This window comes from Tamandua tetradactyla, chromosome 3, assembly GCF_023851605.1.
Source record: "Tamandua tetradactyla isolate mTamTet1 chromosome 3, mTamTet1.pri, whole genome shotgun sequence".
Taxonomy (NCBI): Eukaryota; Metazoa; Chordata; class Mammalia; order Pilosa; family Myrmecophagidae; genus Tamandua; species Tamandua tetradactyla.
Window position 1 is genome coordinate 19,986,952 of NC_135329.1, and position 24,509 is coordinate 20,011,460.

The 24,509-nt window shown below is 37.7% G+C and overlaps 1 protein-coding gene across 13 annotated transcripts in view; it reads left to right on the top strand.

Annotated features, from left to right (window-relative positions):
• Positions 1 to 24,509, top strand: part of PSD3 (pleckstrin and Sec7 domain containing 3) — a 661,802-nt gene that overhangs the window by 628,162 nt on the left and 9,131 nt on the right. The window lies entirely within an intron of this gene.

The window sequence follows — 24,509 nt, forward strand, 5'->3', positions numbered from 1 at the left end:
TAAAATTAATGGGAAAGATCTACATGTTCTGGCATGAAGAGATGGAAAATTTAAAAGCAAGTTGAAAGCAATAAATGTAGTGTATATTACCTTTGGCTAAGTTTTCTCCCAAATTAGATACTGTCAGGGTTATGCAGAATCCTGTGACTCTACCCTTTCAGCCACCACCTTAAATGACTTTTTTTTAAGTAGGCAGCACATAATCCAAAAATTATTGAAAGAATCTGTTATTTGTTCATTTTTCACATAATTTTTTTTCTCTTCTAAATATACCTTTAGCTGTTCTTTTTAATTTTAACTCTAGTCCCCTTTACTCCCCATCCTTCTTCTCTTTCCTCCCCAGGCTTGATAACTTAAGTCATCTGAGGCCCTCCCCCAACCGCCCATAGAATCTGAAGCCCTCTCCTAGCAATCTCCCTCTGCAGCGTCTCTCTCCTCTCCCTTCCTCACCATGGGCATTGCTTTTGGCACTTCCTCTGCTCCAGTCCTGGCCTCCTCATCCCTCACCTGAATCTAGCAATTGCCTTCTGTCTCTCCTTTAGTCCATCTGACGTACTTCCACCAATTGTTTTTCTAAAGCTCAGTCCAGATTATGGCATATCTCTGTTCAGAACTGTCCTCGTTTTCCCCTGCACTTACCAACCCCCCCTCCCAAATTATCTTCAGAATAAAGTCTCAACCCTTAATGTGAGAGGATCTGACCTCCATCTATCTTCCAGCCATCTCCCACAACAGCCTCCATGAATTTCGGTCACATCTCTGCCCACTCTCCCCAAATACACTTTTATTACCTTTGTTTATCTACTTTCTTATGCCCCCGAAGCCCTTCTCCTCATTTTCATTTCTGAAAGTCTTGTTCATCTTCCAAGGTGCAGCCTGAATTTCTCCAATGAAAACCGGTTCTAACCTACTGTCTAGGATTAATCGTGTTACACTACTTACCACTATTTATTTTATGTTAAGGTTTTTTCAGTAAGTCTTGGTGTCTATAATAGATCCTATCACAATGTTCCTCAAGGCTGTGAACCCTTGGAAGAGGTCAGGGACTTCTTCAAGTTCATTTCCAACCTTTGCTCTTTGCTCGCTCATTGAATTGAATTTCTTGAAAGCTTTAAAGTCTCTGAGTTATAAAATTTCTATTATAAAATGTACATCTTTTCTCGAAGAGGTCTCTTCCATTGTGGGTCCAGCCCCAGCTTTCCTCATGGTCGGGCAGGTCCTTGCTTTGGGCAAATGATCATACCATGAGAAATCTTTTTTGGTAATGGTAGAAGTTTGTTAGAGAAAACTATGGACGACGTACCAGCAAAAGACTTGAAAAAATCTGAAAAAAAACTAAGCAGTTCATCTTTCCCCAGGCTTCTTCATTCTTGGGAAATAGAAGTCCTCAAAAAGCAATCATAATTCTTCACACTTTTGGAGTGGCTTTCAGCCATAGGCTGGTTTTGTTTCACACATGCTAATTAAATTTCCCAACACCTCAGTCCCCTGTTTCCAGCGCTCAGCACCTTGATTTGAGCCCTTAGCTCTAAAGGCTAAGAGCCTGTCCCCAGGAAGTGGGTTGCCACTGCTAGAAACACTCCCTGCTTTTGACTCTATTGTGGTACTCTTTTTCTTAAATTGTAACCCAGCAACAGCAAACCTTTTCATTTCCTCATGTGACCTTAGACCGAGCTTTGTTGGGATTATATCTTGCTTTCATCAAATTTTCACTTCAAGAAACCAGAAGATTTCATTCCAGGACCCTTGACTCATTAAGAGCAGATCCATACGCTAGTATGTCAGGCAGGTTGGATTATCTGTCAAGCTGCATTAACTTGTGTCTACCATGAAGGTAGAAGGTTGCCTCACTTTCCATAGACATTATCTAAAATGCTTTCTGTAAAAATAATGACTTTAAAATGGAATCATTTGCTTTTCACTAATAAATTAAAATTGTAGTACTGTGTTATGTGATGTACTGTTTGTCTTGTGTATCTGTGCATAGAGGATCCTCTACCCAGTGTTAAGTACATTGTTTTGAAAGCAACATTTCCCGAGCAGACTGAAAAGCAAATAGGAGTTATTAACCATTTTATGTATTTTTGTGTACTGCTCTATGCTCAGTTTTCTAGAACATTGACTTGAGTGTGCCATAAATATTTGTTGAATGAATTAATGAAATTTTATTATTGTATATAAAAGATAGCATCAGGGGAAGTAGTCCTGCCAGAAAGCCTAGTATTATTTTCTCAAGGCCAGCAGCTCCCGTGAAAACAAATCTGATAGACAAGTGAGAGCAGAAGCAGAGTCTTCAGATCAATAGGAGCCACCAGATGGGTCAGTGACAGGAAAGAGAGCTTTAGTCCCATCTGTGTTCTTGTCACCAGGGAAGAATCACAGGCATGAAAGAAACTCTCCCTTCTGTTCCTGCATGAGGTCATCATAAAGAGGGCCTCCCTGTGGTTTTTTAAAAATTTCTCAGGTCTTGGTGGAGAAAAAGGCTTTCATTGGAGGAATATTAAGCTCTTAGCAATAACCCCAGGGGTGTTCCTAACTTCATGCATTTCAGTTGTTTATATATCAGAGTTTCTTAGAGTACAAACAGTTGTTCATGGCAGGCCAAATTCACAGCTCTTTTAATGCCTTAGAAATTCTCCAAACCCTGACTGATAGCAAATTAGTAGGAATTTTGTTAAATAAGTAGGTTCCAGACTTCTTTTTTAAGAAAAAAAGAGGTCTATAGAGAGCAAAGAAACTTCAATTTTAGCCTATTGGAAAAAGAATCACTTTTCCTTGAAGTAGCAAACTTCAACCACAATGAGCTCTGACTAAACCAGTACCTCTTTTTTCATTGACTGTTAACACAGGGTGCTTTGTATGTTTTTGATTGAGATGGTACTACCAAACTGTAGCTGTTATTTTTTTAGATGAGTTCACATGGAATCTGTTGAGTTGTTAGACATCACAAGTCTACATTCAGAAACTCGTTTTCCAATATTATAAAACAGCAGAAATAGCCACACATCCTTATAAATTCACTTGTTTCTACTTTATCCAATTCCCATGTTATTTAAAATGTTTTCATTGATCCCATGCTTCTGGTACATAAGGAAATTTTATCAAGATCTAGGACAGATGGATAGTTTGTATAAAAATGTAAAAATTTAGACTACAGCCAGTTAAAGCACTGTCAATTGAGCTTTGCAGGGAAACACTTGGGCCCTTTAAGAACAGCCCCATTATAGAAAGTTGCTCTCTAGCACTGTGGCTGACATGACCGCCAGTAACTTCAACTTTTTTCTTTCACTTTGAAAGCAACAGTGATTAGAAAGTAGATGCTGTTTACGCCTGGATATTTTTCATGCAACCTTTAAGATGTTTGCAGTGGCTCCAGGAGGGAATTCTTACGTATGAGCAATGCCTGTGTAGGAAGGTGGAGATGTATCAGCCCGTATCTATTAAAAACAGGACTGACCTGTGGAGAGATTTACTGAAGAGGACATGACTAAGGGTCACGTTGATAGAAGGCTCCAGAGGTTCATTGTAGAGTAGGGGAACCTGGAGACCAGCCTAATGCCGATGGATTTTATGTGGTCAGCAGATCTAATGCCGGCCTGTTTGCTTTGGCCAGCACAGTATTGTATTTGTTTTCACTGTAATTTGAATATATTTAGGGAAGACAAGCAGTTCCTTGCCCCTATTCCCTGTTTTATCACATCTGGTAGCCTTTTACATTTGTGTTCTTGGCCTGGCCCCTGAAGGCACTTGAGTTTGCAATCCCTAGTGCAGAGACTGCAGCTAGTTGTATATACTTTGCTTATTAGTTAGATCTTTGAGATGGGCTCTGGAATCAACTGATTCTTTGTGGTTGGCCATGAATACTTCCAGTTAGACAGGTGGTTCCAGGTTCAAACCAGTAGGAAAAAAAGAAAGTCCACTTCTTTATAACTCAAACCAAGGCTTTGTTTGCTACTTTAACAAATTGTAAAACTTTGGACAAGTTATTTATCTAAGCCTGTTTCCTTATCTTTAAAATGGGGAAGGCAATTGTGACTGCATCACAGGATTCTTGTAAAAGATATAATGTGTGTCAATCATTATATCTTGTAAAAGATATAATGTATGTCAGTTAGCTCAGTGCCTGGCATAAGTGTTTTTTATTAATAATATATTGTAAGGATGCAGCTAAAAGAGTAGTAAGTGTTTCCTCCTCATTCAGTACCTCCTCGAGCGAAGTGCCTAAATTAACTGACCATCAAGATAAAATGGTCAACGAAATAGCAGAAAAAACAAAATCAGTATATCAGAAGTATTTGACTTACCAGTCACAGAAAAATAAACTGAAGCAATAAAAGAGATTGATTCATTGGCTCCCATAGCTGTAAGTCCAGCAGCTCAAATGGTATGTCCAGCATCCTGCTTCATTATCTCCATTTTTTGGCTTCCCTTTGAAGTTTAGCTCAAATCTCATTAGACTGTCCCTTCACAGTTGGAAGGGGGGTACTTTCAGGTACATGTGTTTCCAGGTTCACGTGCAACCTGGAAGAAGCCTTGAGGGAACTCCACTTCCCTCAAAGCTCAAACCAAAGCCTTGGTATAAAGTCCCTTGACTTATTTGTCTTGAATTCTGCCAAGTGCTCACTCCTGAATTGTGACTGGAGTAGGCCATGTTTACTGGCTGAAGACATGGCCCACACCAACTATATCACTAAGAAAATCTATTTTAGAAGCAGCAAATGTCCACTATAACAGACACATAAATTTCTTGGGAATGAATATTTTTAATCTAAAAAATCTGGGGCATTCTTGAAGCATGAGACATCTTTTTCTGAATTTCTAATTTTTGATAATACCTAAAATGGCATGGTTGGTTTTAAAATTGATATATTTGAGAATATGTTCCATATATTCATCAGGGAAACCCAAAACTGCTCATCTCTAGAAGCAAACACATTACAAACTTGAGTTGTAAACCCTTGATTTTCTTATTGGGTGGTTTGTCACATATTGGATGGATGGTTGGATGGTTAGTTTGGTGTATTTTTCATTGAGCCAATTATTCTCTGTTTAGTTGTAATAGTTGCTGTGTTTCCTATGATTGTTCATTTTTTTATTTGTCAACATCAGATAACTGATTTTCACAAGTAGGGGCCATGTTATGGACCACTTTTTCCTCTCACAGAGGTAGTAGAGGGGCATATCTAAATATACTGCCAACAGTCACAAGGCAAACCCACTTTCTGAAACAAAATTATTTAGCTGTGAAGTTGTAAGTGACCTTGATTATAAAAGTACAAAGATAGCAGTGATTTCCCGTTTCCCCCCTAGTGAAGCCTAAAGAGAAATTCCATTAACCTACTTTAAGAAGATTCATAACAAGAGTCTAACCTTGAATCCAATGCCTCTGCTTTTCAGAAGACATCACAAAGGTGATCATATGTCTGTCTGGATCTGAGGACCCGAGATGTGTTGCAGGTTAATAGAATTCTTAGAGAAAATCTGGAATTTTTATTTTTTTCAAATACAATGCTGAGTGTTATTTTGAGTCAAAAGCTAGAGACCTAAGATCAGCAGTTGTCCAGCCGCTCAAATCCAGTTAATAATAGAGACATAATTCTTTCATTGTCATGTGGAATTGCGTTTTGTATTATGTGATGAAAGAATACTAAGAATCTCTGGATTTTAAGCTATAAATGATGACATGTGCTTTTAAGCGAAGAGAAACCTACCAACAGGATCCTTTGAACCACATTTCAAATAGGTAATTAAAAAGAGCCAGGGCCATACCTGGGAAGGCAGAATTGTCCATCAGTCATGTGGCATGAGATGACTCCTTCCCTGTCCCTCAGTCCTTCATCAGTTACTGTTACCAGATGCCTGAAATGCCTGCCCTAAGGAGAGTCTTTCCTTTAGGTTAAGGTGCTGTCTGTGTAAGAATAGTATAAGCATAAGAATATACTGAGACTTATGCATTAAATAGATATCACCTTTTTAGTTAAGGCGTAACAGAGAGGCTGGAGGGACCTGCCTGAAAATGTAGAGCTGTGTTCCAGTAGCCATGTTTCTTGAAGATGATTGTATAATGATATAACTTTTGCAGCATGACTGTGATTGTGAAAACCTTGTGTCTGATGCTTCTTTTATCTGCCGTATGGACAGATGAGTAAAACATATGGATTAAAAATAAATAAATAATAGGGGGAACAAATGTCAAAATAAATTTAGTAGATTGAACTGCTGGTGGTCGATGAATGGGAGGAGTAAGGGGTATAGTATGTATGAATTTTTTTTCTGTTGCCTTTTTATTTCTTTTTCTGAATTGATGCAAATGTTCTGAGAAATGATCATGATGATGAATATGCAACCATGTGATGAAAAAAAAGAATGTTCATATTGTATGTTGATTGGTTTTATTAATTAAAAAATAAAAGAATATACTGAGAGAGAGAAAATAATAAAAAGTACTCAACTGGGAGCCAGGAGGCGATTTTATCTTATCATTGACTTGCCTGGCACACAGCTGTCCTCTCTGAGCCTCAGTTTCCTGGCTTTAGAAATGAGAGGAGTTTGGGTTGAGTAACCTGTAAGGTTACTTCTAGCTCTGTATTTTTTAAGAAGAATGCTATGTTATCACTGGTTTGTTTTTAGGTTAGTTCACTCTTGCAAAATCCCTAAGGCTGTTGAACATGGAATGAGATTATTTTGATTTGGGAATGTTGGGGTATCTAGACTAGCACCATCCAGTGGAAATATAATGTGAGCTATAATGCAGAATTAATACATGGCTTAAAATTTTCTAGAAGCTGCATTTTAAGAAAATAAATTAATTGTAATAATACATTTATTTAATTTAGTATGTCCAAACTATCATTTCAAAGTGTACTCAGTATAAACGTTAATGAGATTTTTAATCCTTTTTTCATACCAAGTCTTCAAAATCTAGTGTGTGTTGTGAACTTATGGCGCATCTCCATTCAGACTTACCATAGTTCACATGCTGTATAGCCACGTGTGGTTAATAGCTGCTGTACTGGACAGTGTAGGTATAGACGTGAAGTCTGCTTACTTATCAGTCACAGACCTGGTAGCCTGATAAGAGACCTTTGTTCAGGTAATGTGCTGCAAAAGGTGGAGGCTGAGCTGGTGTGTAGTTGTTGTGTACCTGTATAACTTTGCTATCCATTCTGATTTATCTCAGTGCATATGCTGTGCCAGTTGTTTAATGGTATATAACCTCTGGGTGGAGACACCAAAAAGAAGAGGCCCCCCTCATTTGAGTGGTGTCAGCTATCATCCTGTAGTATGCTGTTCAATATCAAGAAGCCATATGCTTCCCTCAAGAAGAAAGTTCTCATCCAGAGAATGTGAATCACTGCCTTACCTGTTGCCTTACATTTTTTGATAAATGACCCATCCCCATCTGCAAGTTGACTTACTGCTGGTGCCAAATCATTACCTGGACCATCTCTGGAATTAGGAAAATGAAAGGGGTATTGTTTTGTTTTATTTTCATTTTTTTATTTGTAATTCTTATTTTTACCTAGAGTACTCTCTTTGTACTATGTTTAGTTCTTCCCTACTAGTCACTCTTCTCTAGACTAACCTGTATGCATTTTTTTTTCTGGGGGGGGAGGTACATTGTCCAGGAATCATACCCGGGTCTCCTGCATGAAACCCATATGCTTTTGATATAAGGATTCTAAAAATGTATTTGTTTAAGTACCTGATCTGAGATGAAGAAACATTTATTTTGGAGCAAGAATTGAAGTTTTTTTACTTGTATTTCTAGTCCAAAACTACTTAATATCTTTTCATGAAAATAGAAGATGTTTTCAAAAAAGTTTGCTTGGATATATTATAGAACATATATCATAAGCAAGTCAAGGGAACTCTTAGCATAGCATTCATTGTAAAGCTAGAAATTCTCTTCACTCATCTCATAGACTCAGAACTCTGTCTACTGGGTTTCTCCTTGAGGCTTGACAGAGTATATCAAACAAGAGCATGTTTCCTCCCTGGCTAAGGTCTGGCCTTAGGCAAAATTGTCTAATTAATAAAATGCATCATGGCTGGTTTTCCCATTTACTTTGCAGTGCCCTTCTCTCTACCTTCCCTTTTTCCTCCCTTGGATCATTATCTTTATGTCCTTTTCCAAATATCCTGCTACCACTATCTCTCACCTACGTAGAAAATGCCCGCAAGTTTACAGGTGGAAAGTGTCCCACAACCTCATTCTACACACGGAGAAACACCTGGAGCAAGTGAGTGGCTTGGCTAAGGTCTGGCTGATTGGTGTTCTTGACTCGAGAGGTTCTTGCAGGTGCTTTATCAAGATGAAACTGGAAGCAGAACTGTTAAGGTGGTAGCTTCCAATACTTCCCACTTACAGGGACATTTGCACTAGGAATTCATAAGATCCAATACTATTTGAGGCCCTAAAGGGGCACAAAATCTTTTTGAGACAGAATGTCAGGGGAGACCAATACAGTTGGTCTCCTTGAGTCATGTTTAAAGGTTTCCTGGCAAGGCTCACTGACTTTGGCCTTTTTGGAGCTGTTAAGTCTGTAGCATTCGGGCTGTAGTGAAGAACCACGGGAAAATGTTTCTGAGAGATACCTTGTTTGACCTTAGGAAATTCCAATGCGTGTAGAAACATAAAATATAAAACAAAAGGTTAAGAGCATAACCTGTATCAAATTGTTGTCATAGCAAGCTAAAGTTTTGTTTTAAAATATGTCAGCTACTTGAGGAGAAATTTAGTGAGCGACAGAATTTCATCCCACAAGAGCCAAGTTCAGCCTCTTTTCTAGATAGTAGTATTTCTCTACCTGAGATTCCATGTCTTAGGTTACAAGTTCAATTTCACATCCCTGTATTTAACTTCCTATCCCTGGACATTTTTTGTTCCATTTTCTGAACAGCAGACTTAAATCACTTCAGTTCAGTTCACTCGTGGTGGTTTCTTTTTTGTGCTCAACATTGCCAGAGCCCTCAGACAGGTCAGGTTGGTGTGAGGCAGGGCTCCAGAGCTGGAATCCTTGTGGAAGATGGTATGAGGGTGCCCCGTTTGTGATTTGGAACTATACAATTCAGTACTTGAATATTCTACCTAGAAAACCAAATGCCTAATGTTCTAACAGACTGGGTTTATAGAAACGGTTTTGAGAGCTAGAGAAATAAAGTATAAAGAATGAGAGAATTAGCAGTATCTTAAAAATTAGTTTCTCAGCAGGTATCAGAACATTCTTCATAGGCCAAGCCCCATTATTCTCCAGAATGACCTTGATGATGGCAGACAAACATAAAGGCACCCCCTGGAAACCTTCTTGCTTGATACTCCTTGTCATGGTGCCCACTTGGGTGGTACCCATTGATCAGTGGCCGGTCAGCAGAACCCTTTCAGTTCTGTGACATAGCGTTGAGTCTCCTGAGAGGCAAGGACTGGGGCCACAGAACCAGCCATGGAACGGAAACAATGTAGCTCTCGACCCTTTATAAATCTATTCTTTTCTTTTTGTCTATTATTGTCTAACCTTTGGCCTCTTCTGCCGGTATTATTATATAAAAATAAGCTTTTCGATTTTTTTAACTTTTTAAATTAAACTCACAGTTTCACTTAAAGAGCAATAGACGGGAAAAGGAGATTGAATTCATACATCCTTAGGTTTTCCCAGAAAGCCGCAAAGTATACATACTGAAAATGTGTGGTATTTTCTCCTACTGTATACTGAAGCCTGATACAGAAGTAGCATGGGGTGGGGGTCAAATTTTTATTTTTTAAAATGGTTAAAATGGAAATTTTTAAGTTTTATATATGTATATTACCAGAATAAAATATTTTTAAAAACCAAACCCATAGGTCTAAACAACATAAAGAATGAACCCTAATGTAAACTATGGGCTGTAGTTAAGAGTGTAATTATAATAGTGTTCTATCATTCCTAACAGAGGTGCCACACTAATGCAAAGGTTGATAGTAGGGGAAGCTGCATGTGTCACGGGAGGTACGTGGAAATTCTGTACTTTTCTCCATGATTTTTCTGTGAACCTACAACTGCTCTAATTAAAGAAAGAAAAAGGTTTTAAATGTAAGTCCCAGCATAGTTTTCAGATAAGAGCCCATGGAAAGCTCTGGGATATAGTTGCTTTCTCAAGTTAGCAGTAGCAGTAAGCAAATAGCCAAGGAGAAGGTCTCCACAGTTCATATCTGTCATCATCTTATAGAATGCAAAATGGAGGTGAGCACATTAAGTAATTATTTCAAAAGCTTCTTCTTATTTGTTTTGGTTTGTTTCTTTGTTTTCCAGTATAGGAGACCTAGGAGCAAAAAGTGTTCTGCTATGTATCCAGTATTATTGGTTTTCTTCTCTGTCTTAAGGTCTTTTACCCTGCCTGCATGAGAAGGAGAAATGTCAGGGGGAAATGTATTCAGGATTTGATTGCCAGAGGAGTGAGGTCTGAATGTAAAATGAAGGTAATAAGTTAAAATTATCAGCACAGTTTTATTTACATTCAGATTGTGCTGTTGTATTCATGTATCAGAGGCCAAATAAAGATAGTATTCCATTAGAAATTAAAACAAAATGGTATGCTGGGGAGGTGAAATCAACATGGCAATGTAGAACATCCTTTGAAAAAGCCTCCCCAGAAATTAAGAGAATAAAAGGACAAATTCCACTGCTTTGAACTCAGGAAGACGGTGGAGACTGAAGAATGAGTCCATAAACCTTGACTCTAAGAAACAGAAAAATGTCAAGTAGGAGAAGTCAATCCTGGACCACCAATCAGTTCCTGTTTCCCTTCCCCCTCACTCAGTCCTGCACAGCCGAGGAGCTGCACAGAGGCAGCAGAGCCCCTGGTCTCTTTCGCTCTGGACAGAGACTGTAGAAAAACAGATTGTAAGTAAAAGACTGGAAAAAGATACTCCTTGCAAAGAGTAACCAAAAAAGAGCTGGGGTAGCTATATTAATATCAGATAAAATAAACTTTTAGTCAAAAGCTGTTGTAAGAGACAAAGAAAGATATTATATATTAATAAAATGGGCTATCCACCAAGAAGAAAGAACAGTCATAAAATTTACTCAACTAACCATGTTTCTCCAAAATGCTCAAGGCAAATAAGTATTGGGAAAATTGAAGGGAGAAGTAGACACCTCTACGATAATAGTTGGAGACTACAATACACCACTCTCATCATTAGATAGACTATCTGGAGAGAAGATCATTAAGGAAACAGAAAACTTAATATGATGTTTTGGTTTGTTAAAGCTGTAGGAATACAATATACCAGCAATGAATTGGCTTTTACAAAGGGGATTTATTAAGTTATGAATATATAGTTCTGTGGCCCTGAAAATGTCCAAATTAAGGCATCCAGACAATGATTACTTGATTCTAAAGAAAGGCCAGTTGCATCTGGGATTCCTCTGTCACTATTGTATGCCAGCTTGAAGCTATTATGTGCCACAGAAAAGCCATATCCTTTAATCCTCATTGATTATTGCTGGGTGGGATCTTTTTTATTGTTTCTATGGAGATGTGACCCAGTCATGGGTGTAACTTTTGATTAGATGGTTTCCATGGAGATGTGTCTCTACCCATTCAAAGTGGGATTGCTTCTGGAACCCTTTAAGAGAAAACCATTTTAGATAGGGCCAATGGAACCAACAGAACCCACATAGCCAGAGGCCTTTGGAGATGCAAAATGAAAATGCCCCCAGGAAGGCTGTTGATAAAGCTTAGAGAGAAAGCTAGCTGACATCGCCATGTGCCTTTCCAGCTGAGAGAGACACCCCAAACGTCATTGGCTTTCTTGAACCTAAGGTATCTTTACCTGGATGCCTTAATTTGAACCTTTTTATAGCCTTGCCTTAATTTGGATATTGTCACAGCCTTAGAACTGTAAACTTGCAACTTAATAAATTCCCTTTTTAGGAAGCCATTCCATTTCTGGTATATTGCATTTTGGCAGTTTTTGCAAACCAACCCACATGGGAAGGCAAATGGCAACGTCTACCGGCCCTTCTCTCCAAAATGTCTCTGGGTTTCTATGTATCCTTGCTTGCTCCTCCTGGATCATTTTGTCTGAGTTCTTTCCAAAATGTCTCCCTCTTAAAGGATTCCAGCAAGTGGATTAAGACCCACCTTATATGGGCCAGGTCATATCTCCATGAAAACAACCTAATCAAATAATACGTCTACCCCACAAGATTGGATTAAAAGAACATCGGATTTTCTAGGATATATAACAGATTGAAACCAGCACATATGGTAAATGAACTAGATCTAAAAGATATATACAGAACATTGTAACCACAAACAGAACATTGTGACCATCCCTTAGCTAAACTGGCATATTCTTCTTCAGTGCATATGGATCATTCTCCAGGATAGACCACATGTTGGATCACAAAGCATGTCTCAATAAATTTGAAAAGATTAAAATCATGCAAATCATCTTCTCTGACTATAATGGAATGAAACTGAAAATCAATAATAGGTGGAGAACTGGAAAATCCACAATATGTGAACTTTAATAACAGTGTCTTAAACAATCAGTGAGTCAAAGAAGAAATAGCAAGAGAAATCAGTAAATATCTTGAAACAAATGAAAACAAGAAACAGGATACTTCAAAAACTTATGGGATGCAGCAAAGCTAGTGCCAAGAAGGAAATATGTAGCCTTAAATGCTTACATTTAAAAAGAAGAGGGCAGGCAATGGTGGCACAGTGGCACAGTTCTCACCTGCCGTGCGGGAGACCTGAATTTGATTCTCGTGCCTGCGCCCATAAAAAAAAGTAAAAAAAATAAAAAAAGAAGAAAGAGCTAAAATCAAAGACCTAACTACCTATCTTGACAAATAAGAAAAAGAACAGCAAATTAACCTCAAAGTAAGCAGAAGGAAAGAACAAAGATTAGAGCAGAAATAAATGATACAGAGATTTAAAAAGAGAGAGAATGGACAAAATCAAAAGTTAGTTCTTTTTAAAGATCAATAAAATTGACCATCCCTTAGCTAAACTGGCAGAGAAAAAAGAGAAGTTGCAAATAAAATCAGAAATGAGGGGGGACATTACTACTGATCCCACAGAAATAAAAAGCATCTTAAGAGGATGCTATGAACAACCATATGTCAAAAAATTTAAAAAAAAACTAGATTAAATTGACAAGTTCTTCTAGAAACACATGAGCAACCTACACTGACTTTACAAGGACTAGAAGAACTCAACAGACCAATTATAAGCAAACAGATTGAATCAATCATCAACAATCTCCCAACAATAAAATCCCAGGACCAGATGGCTTGACAAATGAATTCTGCTTATCATTCAAGAAGAATTAATACCAATCCTGCTCAAACTTTTCAAAAAAAAAAAAAAACTGAAAGGAAGGAGCAGTACTTAACTCAACCTGTGAAGCTAATGTCACCCTAAAGCTCAAAGCCAGATAAAGACAGTATAAGAAAAGAAAATTACCACCCAATCTCTCTAATGAGCATAGATGGCAGAAATACTTGCAAGCCAAATCCAACAGCATGTCAAAAGAATTATCCACCATGATCAAGTGGGTTTTATGCCAAGCATGCAAGAGTGATTCAACATAAGAAAATCAATTAATGTAATAGATCAATACAAGGAAGGGAGAGAAAACTGCATGGTAATCTAATGCAGAAAAGGCTTTTGACTAAATCCAGCATCCTTTCTTGATAAAAACACTTAGGAAAACTAGGAATAGAAGGAAACTTCTTCAGCATGATAAAGGGTGTATATGAAAAACCCACATCTAATATTATACTCAATGGTGAAAGACAGAAAGCTTTCCCTCTAAAACCTGGAATAAGAAAGGATGCCCACTGTCACCAATAGCCAGACCAAATGGGCAAGAAAAAGAAATAAAGGGCATCCAAATTGAAAGGATAGAACTAAAATTTTCACTTCTTGCAGATGGCATGATCCTATATATAGAGAGAGAGTCCCAAAAAGTCACCAAAAAAGCTACTAGTTGTAATAAATTCAACAGAGTGGCAGGGGACAAGATCAACATGTAAAAATCAATAGTGTTTCTATACACTAGTAATGAGTAAACAGAGGAAGAAATCAAGAAAAAAGTCTGTTATCAGCTAAAAGAATCAAATATCTAGGAATAAATTTTACCAAGGATGCAAAGGGTTTGCACACAGAAAACACAAAGCCTTGCTAAAAGAAATCAAAGAAGACCTAAATAAATGGAAGGACACTTTTCATGTTCATGGATTAGAAGAACAAATATCATTATGATGCCAGTTCTATCCAAAATGATTTGCAGATTCAACGCAGTCCCAATCAAAATTCCAGCAGACTGCTTTGCAGAAACAGAAAAGCCAGTTATCAAATTCATTTGGAAAGGTAAGGAGCCCCAAGTAACCAAAACATCACTTGAAAAAGAAGAAGGAAGTTAGAAGATTCACAGTTCCTAGATTTAAAGCATATCACAAAGGGCGGCATGGCTCTAACACAAGGATAGATATGTTGACCAATGGAATAGAATTAAAAGTTTAGAAATAGACCCTCATGCCTATGGCCAGTTGATTTTTGACAAGGTTGCCAAGTTCACATGATTGGGAAACAATAGTATCTTCAACAAATGGTGCTGGGAGAACTGGATATCTATATGTAAAATAAAGAAGATCCCTATCTCACACCATATACAAAAATGAACTCAAAATGGATCAGAGACCTTAAGATTCAGGACTATAAAACTCCTAGCAGAAAATGTTGGGAAACATCTTAAGATCTTCTGTTAGGTACTGATTTCCTAGATTTACACCTAAAGCACAAGCAATGAAAGAAAAATAGATAAACAGGACTACTCAAAATTAAAGACTTTTGTGAATCAAAGGACTTCATCAGAAAAGTGAAGAGACAATCTACTCAATGGGAGAAAATATTTGGAAGCCACATCTCTGATAAGGGTTAATAACCAGAATTTATAAAGAAACCCCAATTAAAACCAGGCAAAAGACTTGAATAGACATTTCTCCAAAGAGGTTATACAAATGGCTAAAAAACACAAGAAAATATGCCCAGCATTGCTAGTAATTAGGGAAATGCAAGTCAAAACCACAATGAGATATCATTTCACACCCACTAGGATGACTACAATTAAAAAATGATAAGTGTTGGAGTGAACATGGAGATTCATTGCCAGTGGGATTATAAAATGGTACAGCTGCTGTGGAAGACAGTTTGTCAGTTCCCTAGAAAGACTAAATATATAACTACCATATGACCTGGCAGTCCCACTACTAGGTATATACGCAAAAGAATTGAAAGCACAGACTCAAACAGATATTTTCACACTGATGTTCATGACAGCATCATTCCTGGTTGCCAAAAGATGGAAGCAACCCAAGTGTCTGTCAACCAATGAATAAATAAACACAATTTGGTATATACGTATGGTGGAATATTATTCAGCTGTAAAGATGAATGAAGTCCTGATGCATGTGACAACGTGAATGAACCTTGAAGACATTATGCTGAGTGAAATAAGCTAGGTCCAAGAGGACAAATTTTTTTTTAAACTTTTTTATTAATTAAAAAAAAATTAACAAACAAAACATTTAGGTATCATTCCATTCTACATATACAATCAGTAATTCTTAATATCATCACATAGTTGCATATTCATCATTTCTTAGTACATTTGCATCAATTTAGAAAAGGAAAGAAAAAGACAACAGAAAAAGAAATAAAATGATAATAGAGAAAAGAAAGACTATACATACCATACCCCTTAGCCTCGCTTTCATTTACCACTATTTCAAACTGAATTTATTTTAACATTTGTTCCCCCTATTATTTATTGTTATTCCATATGTTCTACTCTTCTGTTGATATAGTTGCTAAAAGGAGCATCAGACATAAGGTTTTCACATTCACAGAGTCTCATTGTGAAAGCTATATCATTGTTCACTCATCATCAAGAAACATGGCTACTGGAACACAGCACTACATTTTCAGGTAATTCCCTCCAGCCTCTCCACTACATCTTGAACAACAAGGTGATATCTACTAAATGCGTAAGAATAACCTCCAAGGTAACCTCTCGACTCTGTTTGGAATCTCTCAGCCATTGACACTTGGTCTCATTTTACTCTTGCCCCTTTTGGTCGAGAAGTTTCTCTCAGTCTCTTGATGTTAATTCTCAGCTCATTCTAGGGTTTTTCTCAGTCCCTTGATGCTGAGTCTCAGCTCATTCCAGGATCTCTGTCCCACATTGCCAGGAAGGTCCACACCCCTGGGAGTCATGTCCCATGCAGAGAGGGGGAGGGTGGTGAGACTGCTCGTCGTGTTGGCTGGAGAGAGGGGCCACATCTGAGCAACAAAAGAGGCTCTCTTGGGGGTGACTCTTAGGCCTAAATTTTAAGTAGACTTGACCTATCCTTTGTGGGGTTAAGTTTCATATGAACAAACCCCAAGACTGGGGGCTCAGCCTGTAGCTTTGGTTGTCCACACTGCTTATGAGAATATCAAGAATTCAACTTGGGGAGGTTGAATTTCTCCCCACTCTCACCATTCCCCGAAGGGGGCTTGCAAATACTTTTCCAGTCACTGATCAAATCATTCTGGGATTCATCGGGGGATCACTCTGGACAAACCAACAAAATCTCATGTGCTACCTGAGATTCCAAGTACTTATGACATTCAATCAAACTATCTACATGAGTTATATTAGGAAATGCTCTAGTCAAAATCTAAGTTTTGTAACAAATAAACATTTTTTGCTTTAGTCTCACATATAAGGTGACATTTTAAAGTATTAATTATCATCTATTTTCAGCACCCTGCAGTAATGACATTCCTTTGTTCTTCCTCATGAAAAACATTTTTAAAATTTGTACATTGTACATGTCACTATTATTATACACTCTAGGCATTCCTAGATTATACCATCTCGATCTTTAACATCTATCTTTCTTCAAGAGGACAAATTTGTATGATCTTAATGATATGAGCTGATTATTATAAGCAAACTCCTAGAGGTAGAATCTAAAATATAGGTTACCAGGGGATGGATTGGTTTAGAGAATGGGGAACTGGTTATTTATTTGTATAGAATTTCTGTTTACATTGATTGTAAAAGTTTGGAAATGGATGGTGGTGATAGTAGCACAGTGGTGAGTATAATTATCAGCACTGAACTGTACATGTGAATGTGGCTGAAAGGAGATGTTTTAGATCCTGTGTGTTACTAGAGTGAAAGTAGATAAAACATGGGACAGTGAACCCTGTTATGGATGATGAATTGGGTTTAGTAATACAAGTATAAGAATGTTCTCCCATGAATTATAAAAAAAATATATAACATTAATACCACATGTTAATAATAGGATGATATATGGATAAAAATACGTGTAGTATAAACTATGCACTATCATTAATAAGTCCTTTTTCATCAATTGGAACAAAGGTACCATACTCATGCAACGTTAACAGTGAAGAGTATATGCAAATGTTGTATTCTTACATGACTTTTCGGTAAACCTACATCTTCTCTAATTTAAAAAAATAATTTTAAAAACTTTATGCTGAGTGAAAGAAGCCAGATACAAAGTACTATATAATGTATGACTCCATTTGAGTAAAATGTAAATATAAATAAATATGGAGAGACAAAAATAGAATAGCAGTGGTTAGGTGGTACTGGGGAAAGAGAGTTTGAGAAGTGACTACTAAGGGGTATGGGGTTTTTCTTTTTGGAATAATGAAAATATTCTAAAACAAATTGTGGTCATGAATGCACAACTCTGTCATTATACTAAAAGCCATTGATTGTACACTTTAGATGGATTGTATAGTATATAAATATATCTCAAAAACTGCTTTAAAAATTAGTATGCTAGACTCAGGAGGAAAGAAACTGCTCCATCAGATGCATGTAAATTTATATGTGGATGTGATTAAACTTCTTGTCAAGGAACAGCTTAGTTCTGATTTTTTTTAAGCAGGCAATTAACATTCAACACAGGCAGCAGCTTCTGTGGCCTTAGACATGACGTTTTTCATTCATCTCTGATAGGTTTTGCTGCTAGGCAAAAGGGATATTTTTCCTACATATTGGAGAAATATTTTTATGGGTTTTTGAAGACCAACTTAATAAATAAATATAGAACAAAATATAGTAAGGAGATTACAAACTGAAGGAAGGAAGAACTTTATTTTAGTAGAAAGAGAAGCCATTATACTTTTAAATTGTCTTTAGCTAGTCACAGAAGGCTTCATGAAAATACACATCTTAAGAAGGAAATTTAGTAAGACAGCCTGCTAAATGGGGTGGATCCAGTAAAACAACACTCAGATGTTTATCTTCAGAGAGTGATCACTGGACTTGGATTTAGTAAAATTGCATCCCAAGTTGCTTTTCTGAGAGTAGAAGTACACTATATAGTTACAGCACTAGAAATATATCCACATTGTTGGACAGTTCCTAAGGAAGGAAGCCAGAGGATTAAGTAGAGTTTTTCTGAAAATGAATCAGCAGACACTGAGACAAAATTGTAATCCAAACAGTGCTTTTAAGAACATGAACAAAGGTAGCAAAAGTGTCCCTGAGGCACACCTTCTTTTTCTCAAGCTTTCTTTGTTCTTAGTAAGAGACACATACATACCTGAAAGGACTTAATGATGAGATAGATACTCAGTGATGGTTCAGGACAATGAATTAAGGCTATGCTTTTAGTTACTGGCAGTACAAACAGCAGGTTACCTGACCCCAAGACTGTTCATTGCCACGCTGCCAATCATGGACTTGTTTTTTTGTTTTGTTTGTTTGTATTGGCAGGTACTGGGAATCGAACCTAGTCTGCAGCATGGCAGGCCAGAACTTTGCCTGCTGAGCCACTGTGGCCCGCCCCCTGAGCCACCATGGCTTGCCCCATGGACTCGTTTTTTAACATCCCATTTCACGTTTAATGCACTCTATCTGAAATAGTGTTAATCCTTGCTTAGAGATTTCTTTGGGCAAAAAAATATATTAATTAATATATCTTTTTTGTTGTTTCTTCTTCCTGTTTTACAATCTGGTTATGGGAATTGTCAAAGCAAAGGTATAGCATTCCAGTATTGTTCTTATTTATGTGTTTAGTGCCAACAGCCAATCCCTTCCCATATTAATATGGATGAGGCTAGTGTTCTCTGACCCAGAGAGCACAGAATCTGAGAACAGCTCTGAAATATTACGTAGGAGTAAACATGGTCCCAGTATTTTACATGAAAATTGCATGTAAGAATGATCAGATGGCCACAGAATCCAAATATCCTTAACAAATCCTTGTCTTTGTAATGGGTACTTTGTTAGAAGATAAAATTGAAGGCCACTATCCATGTCAGAAGGAGATCCATTAACTGGCCCAATGAAGAGCCACTGAGTCCACCAGCGATGGCCCTAATCTCTCGCTTTATTTTTAAACTCAAAAGTAATCGCATATGTATCTACTGCTACATACGAGATGCACAGAAAATATCTCTGTGTAATGAATGTCAAAAGTATAATATAGACTCCTTTTTTTCTCTGCATAGAAAGAGAGTCCAGGCCTAAGCAAGGCAGCTTGAGTCTCAGTCGATTTATAAAGCTTGTCATGTCAGGCAGAGTCTTGACAGCTGCTGCCAGTGGCTACAGAGTGGATGTAGATAAGTCTTTGCTAAGTGCTGACTCCTGAGTCTCAATACTGCCACGCAGGGTCAGGCTTCAGTGTTTTTGCGCAAAAGCATAAAAATGACATAAGAACAGATATTGAAGAGTGTCTCCATGTTATTTTTATTTTTCTGTAATTTTTCCATATTGACATTTCAACATATGAGTGAGTTTTCTACTTGAAACATGAAATTTTATTTCTTCTTTCTCTTCATTCATACATTCAACAAATGAACGTATTCAGTGACACGAGAGGCACTGTTCTAGGTGCTGGGAATAATCAGTGAATGAAAGCAAAGTCCTTACATTAATGCAGTTACATTCTGATATTGGGGGGGAAGAGTAAACAAATAACATATTATCTATTCTCACCTATTTAAATGGTCAGAATTGCTAAGGAGAAAAAGTAGAAGAGAGCTAGGGGCAGGATGTTGCAATTTTAGATTGGATGACCAGGTAGGCCCCCTTGGGAAGGTGACATTTGCGTAAGGACCTTGCAGATTTGAGTAAGGACCATGTGGATTTCTGACAAAGAGAACAGCAAGTACGAAATGTCATCAAGCAGGAGTGTGTCTGCCGTGTTCGAGGACGGCCAGGAGGCTAAGGCATTGGTGCCCAGAGAGCCTGGGAGCAGAGAGAGGTTAGACTGGAGATCCATTAACTGGCCCAACGAAGAGCCAGAATTCTCTCTCTCTCTCTCAAGAGAGAGAATTGAGATAGGGCTGGGTAGGACATGGATTTCATAGGTCATTTTAAAAATTTGGGGCTGAGAAGAATTTTTAAGGATGAGAAGCCATTAGAGCACTTTGCACAGAGATGACATGTCCTGACTTCAATTTAACAGATTTTGAGAATAAAGTGTGCCTGGGGGCAAAGAGGGATGCAAGGGGACCAAGTGAGGCAACTACCGTTAATAGTCCAGGTTCAAGACGAAGGTGCTTAGTCCAAGCAGGAAGCAGTTGAGGTGGTAAGAAACGGGCTGATTCTGGATATATTTTGAAGATAGAGGCACAGGAGTTGCTGAAGAATGAATGTGGGATATTGGAGAAAAAATAGTCAAGGAACCAAGATTTTATTGTCAGATTTCCTCATTCAAGATTTGAGAAACATCTTCTAGTGGGCTTCCTACTCAGTAGAATACCTCACTGCTTAGAATCAGAAACTGGCATAATGTGATCAATTTTTGATGCTGCTGCTGCTGTTAGAAAAAGGATTCTCCATTTTGTGGGTTAATGGGGAAGGAAATCATGTAATTGGGAAGATTGAGAAGAATTATACTCCAGCGTCCCTAGAGATTATAAAACTATAATGGAAATAAAATAGCTATTGATTTAATATTCATCATTTGAACACAGGCCCATAGGGGAGTAATATTCAGCAATAATTTGTTGAATATTTGGAGAAAACCCTAACAATATTATGTCACACCAAAGTTGATGAATCAAGTATTTTTTCCTAAATAAAAATAAGACAGGAGATATATGCACAACTCAATTAGGATCTTTCTGATAAGTGAGATCAACTGAGTGTTGATCATTTCATATCAGCTAAGAATGCTTTTGATAGCAAATAGCAGAAAATTTGACTGTTGAAATATTATAAACATTAATTGTCTCATTTAAGGCTACTAGTGGGTGGTTACTAGCTGTTTAGTATTGCCATCAAGGACCTACAGTCTTTCTAAATTTCACATCTGCTATTCTTAACACACTGGCTTTCTCCTCTTTTTGTGCTTTTTACTTCATGCTCCAGACATTTCATCTGCCACCTTTTATCAAGATGGCAAAAGTTGCTTTTCCAGAAGTACCCTAGGAGACAGCTCCTACACATCACTGGCCAGATCTTCACATTGGTCATCCCTAGTTGCAAGGAAGGCTGGCAGAGAAGGTCAAGGATGATCATGTTTGGTTCAAACCAATCATGATTTCCCTGGGGCTGAGCACATAGACATCCTTAATAACATTCACAGTTCCCTTAGCATGAAAGAAGAGACTGTTAGAAAAGCAGCTGACAGTGTCTGCCACATCACCTATCAGCTTCTTGTTTGAGATTTCAGTCTATTGGGTTAGTAGATCAGGTTTTTAACAAGTGATTTACAAACACACCTCCTGCTGCTGCTTTGCCTTTCCTTGTATACCAGCTTTAATTTAAAACTTAAATTTCACTATTGGTCTTAGGAAAAAAAGGTAGGAATCATTCCTCTTGAAAGAAAGTAAATCCTCCCAAAGGTATTACATGGGGGCATAGTCAGGAACAAGTTTGAACTTCTCACTCTCCTCTCCTTCCTACCTCTGAAAAAGGAGTATATGAGGAGAAATCAATGCACAGGGGGCATTTAAAATTATGTTCATTCCTCTAGCTCTTCAGACTTCAAACAGGCCTGTTTTCCTTTACTAAGAGGTGATCTTTATTGGTCCAAAGCTTCTAGATTAGGATTTACGTAATTGGATGAGTCGTAATCCCCAGAAGGACAGAGCTAAAACTAACACCCTCTTCATAATTAAAGATATATTTTCCTAAAATAGTTCAAAAATGTATCAAAGAGGCATTTGGTTGGTTTGTCATGGCCTCTGTCCCTGAAAGCATTTTAACTCAAAAGTGGGGTTACAGCCATTTGACGTTCACAAACCCACAGGGGTCTCTTTTTGCCTTGTTCCCCTTTATAATAACCAAGCACTCCTTGTTTTCTGGCCCCCCATTCACCCTTTGCTTTGCTTTGTTTTTTCTTCTTCCATGACTCATGCACTGCCATTCGTCTGTGCCTGGCTTTTGTTTATTGATTGACGTACTGAAGCCATTTACTTGAGACCACGGTTTTGCAGTTGGAGCTGTAGAACTGAGTGGATGAGATGGTTTTCCTTCATGTATTTTTCAGATGAATTTTGCCCCCCACCCCACTCCACCCCGGTAGTATTGGTTTCTCTTCAAAGACTAATTGAAACTGTCCCTATTGCCTTCTCTCCTTTTGTCCCCTTTCAGATCCTCTCAAAAAAAATTCTTTCATACCCTTTTCTTTGTATGAATGTCCTAACTTTGTGAAATAGTATGCCTTTGCACTGGTTTCCTGAATCTATTTTTAAACTGCCTTTCGATCATTTTATTAAACCTTGCTTCTATTAGAAGTAGTTATTTCCTGCATTTTAAATCTTGCCACCAAGGCAGTTTAGAGACAGATTAGGAAGTAAATTCCTAGAGTGAATAAGACTTTAGAAGCAGTATGCCCTTTGGATATCATCTGTTTCAATCCTCCGATTTCACTGATACATAAATTGATTTATAATACTGATGACATATTTTTTATTGCAAATTTTCTTATGTAACTTTCTGAGATAGTACTTGGCCATATTCTTTATTTACTTTGTTACTTACTTCTTTTGTTAAACTTGGAATTTGTATCAATTAGCAATGCTTTCATCTGCGAAAAAACAATACCCAATGATCCATAAGGATACTTACCATTCCTACTTAACAAGATATCCCGTGGTAGTGGGGACAGTGCAGGGGCTGGGTTTAGGATTGGATCTAACTTACTTTGTCATCAAGGACCTAAGCTGTTTTTCTTTCCACTTCTCCTCAGACCTTATGTGTTATCACTTTGTCTTCCTGCTTGTTGCCCCATGCAACAGGGGCGGCAGCTTTAGGTATCACATCCATGTCAAGGAAGGAGTAAGAGTTGGGGGCTGGCACCAGTGACCTCTCCTCTAAAGCCTGTTACTTTTGTCAGAAAGCAAAATCTCTTTCCCAGCGACCCCTTGATAGATTTCTCCTTAAATCTCATTTGCCAGAGCATCGCATAGCCCATCTGTGCACAGGAGTGACCGGGAAGTGAGTGTCTTGGGTTTTATCAGTCCTTGCAATAGGAGGTGGCAGAGGAGAGGAGGGCTTGAGAATGGCTTTTGGGGGTCAACCAACAGAGCTGTCATCCCCAAATACACATTTCTGTATTTTTCTATCCAGGGAGGAAATATAGCATAAGCGCATGGGTTCTGAAGTCAGATTTCCTGGGTTCAAACCCCAGCTTTGCTTTTTTTTTTTTTTTTAACTAATTCTCTTACTTTGAACTTCTATAAAACAGAGATAGTAAAGGTACCAATTGCAAATGATTATTCTGTGAATTACCTGAAGTAAGCATGTGGACACTCAATAAATGTTCTTACCATCGTCAACCAAAGCTTGAGATCTCCACATTGGTACTAACCAAACTCAGAACAAACATATTGACTAACAGCTTTTTTCTACTTTTGAAAAAAACAACTCAAAAGCATAGCACTTTGGGGTGGGCCACAGTGGCTCAGCAGGTTCAATTCCTGGTACCTGCTCATGTTAAAAAAAAAAAAAAAAAAAAGGAAACATAGCACTTCAGAATTACTAGAAAAATCTCAAAAAGATTTATAGTCATAACCAAATCTGCCTGTCTTTGTTGGGACAATTTATAACTGGCCTGTCTTTTGTTAAGAAATAAAACATTTTAGGCTGCCTTTAAATTCTTCATGTGTTGAGGGAGTATGGTGAAATATTTGTTTCCACTAGAATATCAGATCAAGAATCTGAGAAACTTCTGTAATTTTCAATATATGTACATTAGTTCCAAATACTGACTCTGAGAGGATCTGAAAAATCAACCGGCCCCAATTAGAGATAGAGGGAAAAAAATCTCTGCAGTTTTCTTCCCAATCACTCATATCCAGAAGAAACAGGGGAATCAGGGAGATATTTGAACATAGTAGGTACTGAATAAAATATTTGATGGTAACAGAAATTTTGTTGGATGAAGAAGGCATTAGAAAATAAGTTAAGTTCTGCACAAAAACCTTAGTATAGCTGAGGACTGGACACTCCTAGCAGAAAAGCA